Genomic DNA, 11,066 nt, shown 5'->3' with positions numbered 1-11,066 from the left:
ACAGACTTCTGTAACTTTTCAAAGACTTCTTTGACACAAAGTTCTCAGAAATCTTAAAGCTAGCATTTTAGAATAGAAAACCGAGCTGCTGGTTCACAGGTGAAATTTTACCAATAAAATTTAACAACAAAAGAAAGCTACTAACGCGTGTCAGCTCAGAACAAAGCTTTAAAACGACCAGCAGATCACTTTAACGTCCTCGAGCACTGGGAGTCATTCCTTCGGGTGAACAACACTGTACCCCAAAGAAATGATAGCACTTCAAGAAAAGACTTCCTGTGGAAAGCAGCTTTACCAGCAAAAAAAAAAAAGGAAAGCGAGGACACCGCTCCAAAAGTCTTGCTGCGCTTCGGTGAAAGGACGCCCGGTGAGATCATCTGAGAAGCCCCAAAGACCCGCTCCCGCCAGCGGGATTCTTCCCGGCGCCCCGAGAGGAGGGCTGCGGCGGCCGCGGGGAGAGGAACCCGGCGCAGGGACTCCAGCCCGGCGGCCGCCCCGGCCGGCTCGCCCAGCAAACGCTGCGGAGGCCCCTGCGCGCGTCAACCCAGCTGCGCGCCGGGGTCCCGAACTCCCCGCCCGCGGCCTGGCGCGGCGCCCTCACCTCACAAGCGCTGGTGGACTTCCCGGCAAACCTCCACTTCCCACAGGCATGGCGGCCGCCACGCCCCGCGCCTCCGCCCTCCGCAGCCCGCCCGCCTGTCCTGCGTTTCCAGAAGCGCCGCACTCACTGAGCGGCTCCCAGCGGCGGCGCCACCCTCCCCTCCCCTCCCCTCCCCTCCCGATCCCTCCCCTCCCCTCCCCTGCCCTTCCCCGCCTCAGCCCCTCCCCCGCCACCGCCCCCACCGCGCTCCGCCCCTCCCCTCCCCGCACCGCCCCACCGTTCCCCTCCCCAGCCCCTCCCCCGCCAGCACCCCCACCCCGCCCCTCCCCTCCCCTGCCCTCCCCTCCCCCCAGCCCCTCCCCCGCCACCGCCCCCACCGCGCTCCTCCCCTCCCCGCCCCTCCCCTCCCCTGCCCTTCCCCTCCACAGCCCCTCCCCTCCCCCGCCCCCGCCCCAGCCCCTCCCCCGCCACCGCCCCCACTGCGCTCCTCCCCGCCCCTCCCCTGCCCTTCCCCACCCTCCTCTCCCCTGCCCTTCCCCTCCCCAGCCCCTCCCCCGCCCCCGCCCCCACCCCGCCCCTCCCCTCCCCCGCCACGCCCCGCCCTTCCCCTCCCCTCCCCTCTGGCACCGCCGCTGTCTCAGCCACCGCCCACCGCCCCCCTGCGGCCGCTTGGTCCTCCGCTCCGGCCCCGCCTCCGAGAGCCCCAGGCGCAGGCGCAGCGGGGCCTTAAAGGGGCCGCCACCTCCAAGGCACAGCCGGGTTAGGGCAGAGTGGGCGACAGCTGGAGCCGAGTCCCAGGAACAGCTGCGCTCCCAGAACGGGAGAGATCCACTCAAAGGTTGTGGGTTCCAATAGAGCAGAAGATGAAGAACAGAGGAATTAAAAGTGAGAATCCCTCCTCAGAGGGTGCCTGGGCCGTGTTCCTTGGCAGTTCCGGGGTATTTGCAGTATTGATCTGAAATGCTGCAGCTCCACGGGACGGGACGTGCTTTCGGATGCGGTCCTTGTCTTCTGCCTTAGACGCGCCCTCGGGGGCCGCCTCGGTTTCCGGTCCCCGTCCATTGGCCACCTGCCCTGTCATTGCTTTGAGGGAAGAGGAAACAATTTTCAACATTGAAACTTGCCAGGGTGTCTAAGAACCTGTCTGTAGATGAGCTGCCTAAAGATCACCCGGGAAGACTTTTTTAAGGCAGATTTTCTGTTGCAAGAATTTATAATTCTCTAAATCTACGTTAAGGCCCGGAAAGAATCAAGAAAGCCTAAGGAATCTGCACATATTAAGAGTTTTTCCAAGGTTCCCAGAGAGAAGGAGCGGGCGCATGGGGAGCAGAGGCCGTGGCAGGCAGCGGAGGCACCAGGAGCCGCCGAGTGACCTCGCCGCCCCTCCGGTCCGCTCCCCACCCACAGGCCCATGACCCGCGCCTGTGGCCTCTGCGCACCCAGACTCCGTGCATCCAGACTCCAGCTCCCCAGACTCCGTGACCTGCAGCACCCACCAGTTCTCCTCCGTGGCAGTCTCACCGAGTGGCACCTCCTGCCCACTGCCCTGGCCACAGCCCCTGCGCCCACGGCAGCAACCCAGGTGACCATGATAGTGGTGGAGGACGCTGGTGAGTGGAAGACAGGGCAGCCCGGCCACCGGGCGTACTTTCTTGCCTTGCTGATTGTCTATTTTTATAAGATTGTCTACTTTTCTAAGAGCTTTGTAAACAAAGAAACTTTTTAAAAAGGATGACTCTAATTTATATTTAATCTAAAGAAGAAGGACGTCAGGCAACTTGGGGGTTTGGGTTTTGGCTTCGTTTCTAAGTCTTCTCTTCGTTGACTTTGGGGCTCAGGTGCCCCAGATGCTTCGGGCTCCTGAGGACCTTCTGGGCCCTCACATTCATGAGGCAGCCACCTGGCGAGTCTGACAGGGCTGTCAGCGAGGCGCTGCTCCCACCTTTCTCCACGTTGGCGTCTGGCCGGGCGGGAAGGGAGAGGACACTGTGTTAAGCAGGTGCTCCAAATAACCCGATTAGCCGCTGGCAGGAGGAGCTCTCCCACATGAAGGACTTCCCCCAGTGCTTCCTGGCCACGCCGGGACCTAGTGGTGGCGACCGTGGCCACAGACCTGCCGGAGCCACTGCAGCTTGCAGCCGTAGCAACCTGGCCCCCCTGCCCCGGAGAGAGACCGAGGAGCCTAATGATCTCCTGTACCTGGGCCTTGTCCTCTCCAATTCGCTGTCCATCAGCAGTCGGTGGCCGCCACTGTACCCTTGTCAGCATCCGCGTCTTCCTCGTCGTTCCCGTCGAGCAGCGGCCCTGCCAGCGCACCCTCCACCTGCAGCTTCGGCTGTCCGATGCCGGCGGGGCGACCCAGGCGTGGGGACCCCACGGGCGGAGGCCTCCTCTATGGCAGAAAGTCCGCTCCCCCTCCGACGGCTTCCTTCGACCTGGAGGACATCCACAACATGAGCCCCTCTGGCGGCTCTGCGGCGGACCTGCTGCAGCCGCAGTTGGAGCCGGGGTCCACTCCACCGCTGCAGCTGCAGCTGCCAGCTGTTGGGGTGACTGGCAAGTTCGTGCTGAAGGCGTCACTGAGCGCCCCCGGGCAGCGAGTACACAGCCAGTTGTCATCAGCGGCAGCGAAGACGGCCCTGACGGCAGCCACCTGGTGGTGGTGGTGGCGGCCCCCACAACGGCGGCCCGCAGCGCCCGTACCCCCAGATCAAGCAGGAGGAGCCTCCTCGTGCACCCACTCAGGCGCTGGACCCCTCCCAGCCATGGCCACGGCGGGCTGCACACGACGTCCCCCTGGGCGGCAGCCCCCGACCCCTGGGACCTGAGGAACTGCTGAGCAGCAGGGACTGTCACCCTCCCTGCCAGTTCCCCGGCTTCCATCCCCACCCAGGGCCCGATTACCCATCCTTCCTGCCTGACCAGACTCAGCCGCAAGTCCGCCGCTCCATGACCAAGAGCTCAAGCCGCCGGGTTCCTGCCTGCCGAGGAGCCCAGGCCAAACAGGGGAAGACGATCGTGTCCCAGAAAAGCACGGCCACCCACACAAAGAGTTCCCATCCCAAGGCACACCTGCGAGCCCACACAGGTGAGAAACCTTACCACGGTGACTGCCAGGGCTGTGGATGGAAATTCGTCTGCTCAGATGAACTGACCAGGCACTACGGTAAACACACTGGGCAACGCCCGTTCCGGTGCCAGAAATGCCACCGAGCATTTTCCAGGTCAGACCACCTCGCCCTGCACATGAAGAGGCATTTTAAATCCCAGACAGTGGATATGACCCACACTGCCAAGGGAGAATTCAGGTTTTTGTTTGTTTCTTTACCTTTTCACCTGGTCTTCCCGATGAGGGGCGGAGCCCAGCCAGAAAGCACTGCATTCATGGTCAGGTTCCCAGCTGAGTCAACTTGTGAGTGGATAATCAGGAAAAACGAGGAATCCAAAAGACAAAAATCAAAGAATCGATGGCGTCTGTGACTGGATCTTCTATCATTCCAATTCTAAATCCAACTTGAATATTCCTGGACTTACAAAATGCAAGGGGGTGATTACCCCCTTTCTCTAAGCAAAGTGTAAAAAGGAATCAAGCCCCTTCTTCCGGGCCAAGAGAATTTTGAGCGTTAGCTGTCTCTTGGTCACTGGCAACAAAGAACTCCTGATTCTATCTCAGAGTGTGGCACTTTCCTTACAACTCGCTTGGTTACAACATTAGCAGTGTGAAAACAGACTAACGCCTGCACACGTAGGTCTAAGTTAAATGAAAATTGACGGAAGAAGCAATGTCACGTGAACAGTAAGCATAAGGGGGTTGAAAGCATTATATTGCTACCGGTTATATTACTACCAGTAAAGAAGAGATTTTCAAATGAAATGTATTACCAGAGATTAAAAAAAAAGAGAGAGAGAGACATTTCACAATAACAAAAGCATCAATCCAACAAAAAGACATGCAATCAGAAATCCGCCCAATAGCTTAACTTCAGAGTTCACAAAAAAATGGATAAAATTACAGAGAGAAATGGAGAATTCTATGAGCATGATTAGATATGTTAAAACTTTAGCAATAAATTTAAAAACTATAGAAAATTCCAACAAAGAACTAGAAAAACAAAAACATTAACCACACAGACTTTATGTATATAAATACACATGAACATCAGTGAAAAAATATATATTGTCTCAAGTGTGAATTATACATTTACCAAGAGAAACTATATCTCAGACCATCAAACAATACATTTGAAAATATTGAAATCATACAAGACGTATTTTCAGACCATATGAAAACGCATTAGAACTTGGTAGCAATAAGGTGATCCTGTGGACTGAATGTTTTGGTCCTTCCCTAAGTTCATATATTGAAACCTAATCCCTAATGTGATGGTGTTTGGAGGTGGAGCCTTTAAGAGGTGATTAAGTCATGAGGGCAGATCCCTTATTAATTAGGTTACTGTTCTTATAAAAGGGACTTCATTCATGTCCTTTGCCCCTTCCACCATGTAAGAACACTGAGAAAAGACACCATTTGTGAATCTGGAAACACCTGAATCACACACTCATTCCGCTATTGTCTTGACCTTGGACTTCCCTGGCTCTGGAATTGTGAGAAATAGATTTCTTTTGTTTCTAATCCACACAGACTATGGTATTCTGTTACAACAGCCAAAATGGACTAAGATACATGATTGTAAAAATACCAAGTATTTAGAAATTAAACATCGAAACTCTAAATGACAATTTTGTCAAAGTAGAAATCACAAGAGAAATTAGGAAATCCTCTAAACTGAAGGATATTAAAGTAAAATAAATCAGAATCTATGGGGTGCAGCTGAAATAATAGAGAAAAAAATGACATTTTTAAGTACCTCTATTAGAAAAGAAGAAGATGTCAAATTACTAACTTAGCTTCTGCCATAAGAAATGAAAAGGAACATGCAGAGGAAGGAAATAATAATGAAACTGAAGTCAATTACTTAGAAAGATAAATAAAATTAACAAATCCTAAACTTGCTTGTACGGGAAAATAATCAGTAAATTTTATAAAACCCTAACTAGATTGATCAAGACAAAAAGATACAAATTAACAATAACAGGAATAAAAGAACATCAGACCACTGTGACCTTCAGGTCAAGAAAAGGAATATTAATAATTTTATGCCAATAAGCTTGACATCCAAATGAACAATTTCCTTGAGAGAGAAAATTCATGAAAACTGATCTAAGAAGAAATAGAAAATGTGACCAGTCATATATAAATTGTAGAAATTGAATTTGTAATTGAAATCCTTCCCATAGAGAATACAGAAGGTCCAGAAGGCTTTGCTGATGAATTATATGAAACACCCAGTTGAAAATAGCGTCAATTTTACACACACCTTTTTAGAAATTAAAAGAGGCAACTCTTTTCAACTGGATTTATGAGGCCAACATTACTCAGATTAAAAAAAGAAAATGCAGACAACAAAATTAGAAGAAAAAAGAACCAAGAACAATTATTTCTCTTGAACGAAGACCAAAAATTCAGTGCAAGAAGTTAATAAATTCAAATACAAATTTTAAAAAAATGTGTCACTCCAGATTGGTTTATGGGGAAGTGTTTGATTCAAATAAACTGCAAATTAAATAACACAACTCAATTAATACAATAAAAAACAGGCCGGGTGCAGAGGCTCACTCCTGTAATCCCAGCATTTTGAGAGGCCAAGGTGGGTGGGTCACTTGAGGTCAGGAGTTCCAGACCAGCCTGGCCAACATGGCGAAATCCTCTCTCTACTAAAAATACAAAATTAGTCGGGCATGGTGGTGGAAGCCTGCAATCCCATGTACTCAGGAGGTTGAGGCAGGAGATCTTTTGAACCCAGGAGGCAGAGGTTGCGGTGAGCCAACATCACGTCATTGCATTCTACCTGGGCAACCAGAGCAAAGCTCTGTCTCAAAATAAAAATTAGCAAAGTAATACCATGTTCAGGCATCAATTTTTTAATAGTGTGTATAATTTCTACACTAAAGTCTACAAGCACTACCGACAGAAAGTAAAGAAGATCAAAATTAGCAGAGAAATTGCGTATTCAAGAAGTGGAATATCCAGTGTTATTACTTCTCCAAGACTGAGCTGTTAAATTAAGTGCATTTTCAATTAAGACACCAGTGAGCTTTAAAGGAAATGTTAAAAGAAATTGGCAAGCTGAAGCTACCATTTCTATGAAAATATAAAAAGTTCGAATAGCTGAAATAATTTTAAAAAGAAGGAATTTGGAGGATGCATATTGAGTAATTTCAAGATTTACTATAAACCTCTAGTAATAAAAAGCAGTGCGACATTGTTATAAAATAGGCTTAAATCAATGGAATAGAATAAAAAGCCCATGAATAGACCCACACAGACGCCGCCGATCCCAACCGTGACATGGGGTAGGGGCGCCCTCTTGTGTTCAGACGCCTTTCCTGCTGCCGGGAGCCCAGGGAGACCCAGGGGAGGTCTCGGCTGAGCAGGTGAGGATGGAGCTAAGGGCCACCGTTCTTAGCCCTGTGGCCACAGGGGGGCGTCGCCGCGCAGCTGTCAGATTCTTCTTTTAAAAAATTATCCATGTTTCTGATTATATATAGTATATAATAAGATAACAAATGCAGGAACCATGGGAAAGTAACGTATAAAACCTTAATAGGAAGTAAAATACAGATTACAACACACTACCATTTGATTTTTATGCAAATGCTTTATTATTCCAATATTTTTACTCACTTGCTAAATAAAGCACACAAGTCAATATGCTCAATAATTCTGTGAGTTTAAATCTTTAAAAAATGCAATGTTAGCGAAAAACCAAAACTGCTTAGTAAGGTATGTATGGCCTTGTTTATTACCTATCATAGACGTCAAGGTGCTCATAGTCAATAGCTATTTAAACTTTACACAATATTATTTTTGGCCCGATATTGATATGTTAAATGAATGTATCAGAGAATCTTATATTTATGGCATCAGGTTATATTATGTTTATGGCATCAGGCTATACAGATCTATTCAAAACCATTTTTGTCAAAGTTTAAACACTGGAACAAAAGTCAAATTGTTTCCAAGTGAGACGCAAAATGACTCTTGCTAATAGTACAGATTTTGTTCCATGGGTAATAATAAAATTTATTTGTATTTTAGATTCAGGGAGCACATGGCAGGCTTGTTAGCTGGGTACACTGCACTGCTGAGGTGTGGGGCACAGATGATCCATTGCCCAGGTAGTGAGCAGAGCACCCGGTAGGCAGTTTTCAGCTCTCACTCCCACCCTCCCTTCCCAGTGTCTATTGTTCACTTGTGTCCTTGGGTATTACTGTGTTCAAGTTTTTTTTTCTTTACATGAAACCATTGAAAGCAAAAGACTGTCATGCTTATAGGTTACTTTGTACATTTATCATTCTATTAATACATGTCTTAAGTAATTAAGTAGCATATTAAGGCCATAAACCAAGTCATTATCTCATACCAAAGGACTATTGTTATTCAATCATCTAGCAAATTCATTTTAATGGGTTACGTTACAGGGTTGAGGTCAGCCTACAGATACAAAATAGGTTAATTAAATTTTTTTATATCAGCTTTTAATTTTTTCATTGGAACAGGATTTGTGCGTGGGAATGCTAATGTAGCAGGCTTCAACAAATTTACAGTTTATCAAAATCAAGTTCTTAAAGAATACGATAGCATATACTTTAACTCTTATAGTACAAACCCTCATATTAATTGATGGTCACAGAAAAATACTGTAACAATGTAAAGTTTTAAAATACATCAATGATGCAAGTTTCAAACAAAACGTAGCAACCAAAATACTTAATTGTCCTTTCACCAAGCTTTTACAAACACAGTCTTCACTGTCTGAGCAAATCCATTTTAGTTTCTTCATTGTGCCTTTTAACATGACATTTGTCAGGTTGTTGAATTTATACTGCAGCAGTACTTTAGATGTTACCCTCTCGAAATTTCCTCACTCCAGAGCTCAAATTCTTGTCTTCTTCCCAAAGCCACATCTGTCTTTTTCTAGCTCAGTGCTTTTCAGGAGTCACCAGCTGACCCTTTGAAACAGGGATCGTACTTTCACTGGCTCTTCTGCTTTCTATTTTCTTTCTTGCACTTTGAAGAGTTCCTACTCTTCTTTCTTTCTTATTAAGGTCTTGTTGTTGGGTTCCATGTTTCAACTTAGATAAGCAAAGATTCTTGTGAGACCTTTTCCTTGTATCCAAATTAGCTTCGGTTTCCATTTCAGCATCATTACCATTGGGTTTCTCTTGAGAAGTTATTGTTCTTGCTCTTTTACTTTCTATGCTTTTGCGGCTGCCTTCATTAGAAAGGTGGATGATTTTTCACTTAGCACATAATTCACATAAGTCTTCATTTACTCCATGGAATGAAATGTATCTTTCTGAGAGATTATCATAAGCAATTTCCTTTTTAAAGACATATAAGAATTTGGATCACCGATTTTTTTTTTTTTTTTTTTTTTTTTTGAGACGGAGTTTCGCTCTTGTTACCCAGGCTGGAGTGCAATGGCGCCATCTCGGCTCACCGCAACCTCCGCCTCCTGGGCTCAGGCAATTCTCCTGCCTCAGCCTCCTGAGTAGCTGGGATTACAGGCACGTGCCACCATGCCCAGCTAATTTTTTTTTTTTTTTTTTTTTTTTTGTATTTTTAGTAGAGACGGGGTTTCACCATGTTGACCAGGATGGTCTCGATCTCTTGACCTCGTGATCCACCCGCCTCGGTCTCCCAAAGTGCTAGGATTACAGGCCTGAGCCACCGCGCCCAGCCCACCAAATATTCTTTCAAAGACTTCTGCTTCTTTAAAGTTGCCATTTTCCATACAAACAGCGATAGCCTGAATTTCGATTAAATTCTCTATTTCGTCGTGAAGTTTTCCACTGAACCCCAGATCATCAGGGCTGTCCCAAGGGTGTCATTCGTTCATCATTTTCAAACTGTGCATCCAGGTTTTTTCCTGCTGCAATTCGTATCAAAAACTGACCTATGTGTGCAGTTCTCAGTGGATAAGCGGTTGGACTGGGTGGTCCGTGAAGAACAGCCTCGGTGCTGCCGTGGGCGAGAGTCCTCGGAGCGGCTGAGAAAACAGAGCATCCAGCCGGCAGCCACGGCCTTGGCCTCGGCCACAAAGCCGGGTCCTTCCCCTGGGCGCCCCCAGCCGCGCCTGGCACCGAGCGGCTCCTCTCCGTGTCGCCCCGTTTCTGCCCGGCAGCTCCCCCATCCGCACGGCCGCGGGCCTCGCTCGGATTCTGCGGAGCAGCGGAGGGAGGAGCGGGGGTGGGTCAGGCAGAGACACGGAGCCGGGCTGGGCATCGGCGGGGTGAAGCGGCCTCTGGCAGCCGGGGACCCCACCCGCGGGAGGGGCGGGAAGCTCTGGAGCCGCCCCTGAGGTTTCTGTCTCCTCATCCCCTCTCCGGCCCTCCGGGCCCACCCTCCAGAAACCCGGAAAGAAGAAACGTTTTCTTCTGCTCCTTCTTCCTTTTCAGCGCCCCTGCTTCCTGTGACAGCAGTGACACGTGCGCAACTTCTTCCCGGGAAGGGCGCCCGAGGCGTGATCACGCGCTCATTTCTGGCAGAGGAACTGGGGTGTGGGGAGGGCGGAGAACATGGTGAAAAGTCCCTCTCGTGGGCAAGGCCCTCTCCAGTGACCGCCCAGTTTACCCAGGTGTGGCTGTGCGGTGGGGCCAGACCGAGGCCCGCCCAGGCATCACGGTTTATCCAGCACCCCAGGTGTCCATACCTCAGAGCCTCTGCACGGCCACTCCCCTGCCTGAACCTCGTCTCCAGGGCTCCCTTCCCCGCCCCCCGCCCCACGTTCTCCTCATGCCCACCGGAGCCTGTCTCTGCACTGCCCACTGGGCACCTCCCATCCCCCTCACCCCACCGTGCTTTGTTTTTGTTCGCAACCCTTTTACTAACATTTAAGAATTCTTTACTTATTTGTTTTGAGAGACAGGGTTGTGCTGTTACCCAGGCCGGAATGCGGTGGTGCAATCTTGGCTCACCATAGCCTCAAACTCCTGGGCTCAAGTGATCCTCCCACCTCAGCCTCCGAAGTAGCTGGGACTACAGGTGTGTGCCATCACACTCGGCTAGTTTCGTATTTACTTTTGGTACAAACGGAGTCTTGATATGTTTCCCAAACTGTTCTCAAACTTCTGGCCTCAAGTGGTCCTCCCGCTTCAGCCTCCCAAAGTGCTGGGATTACATACATTTGTGCCCAGCTATGAATGTATTTATTTTAATTGCTTCTACTCTTTCTGTCCTCTAGCATACATGCTTTATGAGGACAAGGACAGTGATTTTGATAGTTCACAGCTGCCTCGAACAGTGACTGTTACTTTAAATACACTTGTTGAGTGAATAAATGAATGAAAGAATGCACACATAGACTCATACACCATTGCACACAGACAAAAAGATGTTGTC

General features: G+C 48.9%; 1 long non-coding RNA gene and 2 pseudogenes across 2 annotated transcripts in view; 1 reads left to right on the top strand and 2 right to left on the bottom strand.

Annotated features, from left to right (window-relative positions):
• Nucleotides 1-11,066, bottom strand: part of LOC141583197 (uncharacterized) — a 776,849-nt gene that overhangs the window by 524,658 nt on the left and 241,125 nt on the right. The window lies entirely within an intron of this gene.
• Nucleotides 2,126-4,415, top strand: LOC141583181 (Krueppel-like factor 4 pseudogene; annotated as a pseudogene).
• On the bottom strand, nt 7,379-10,043 carry LOC141583204 (telomeric repeat-binding factor 1 pseudogene; annotated as a pseudogene).

The sequence above is a fragment of the Saimiri boliviensis genome, assembly GCF_048565385.1.
Source record: "Saimiri boliviensis isolate mSaiBol1 chromosome 19 unlocalized genomic scaffold, mSaiBol1.pri SUPER_19_unloc_1, whole genome shotgun sequence".
Classification (NCBI taxonomy): Eukaryota; Metazoa; Chordata; class Mammalia; order Primates; family Cebidae; genus Saimiri; species Saimiri boliviensis.
Note: the sequence above shows the minus strand (reverse complement) of the source record. Positions and strands in the feature narration are given on the sequence as shown.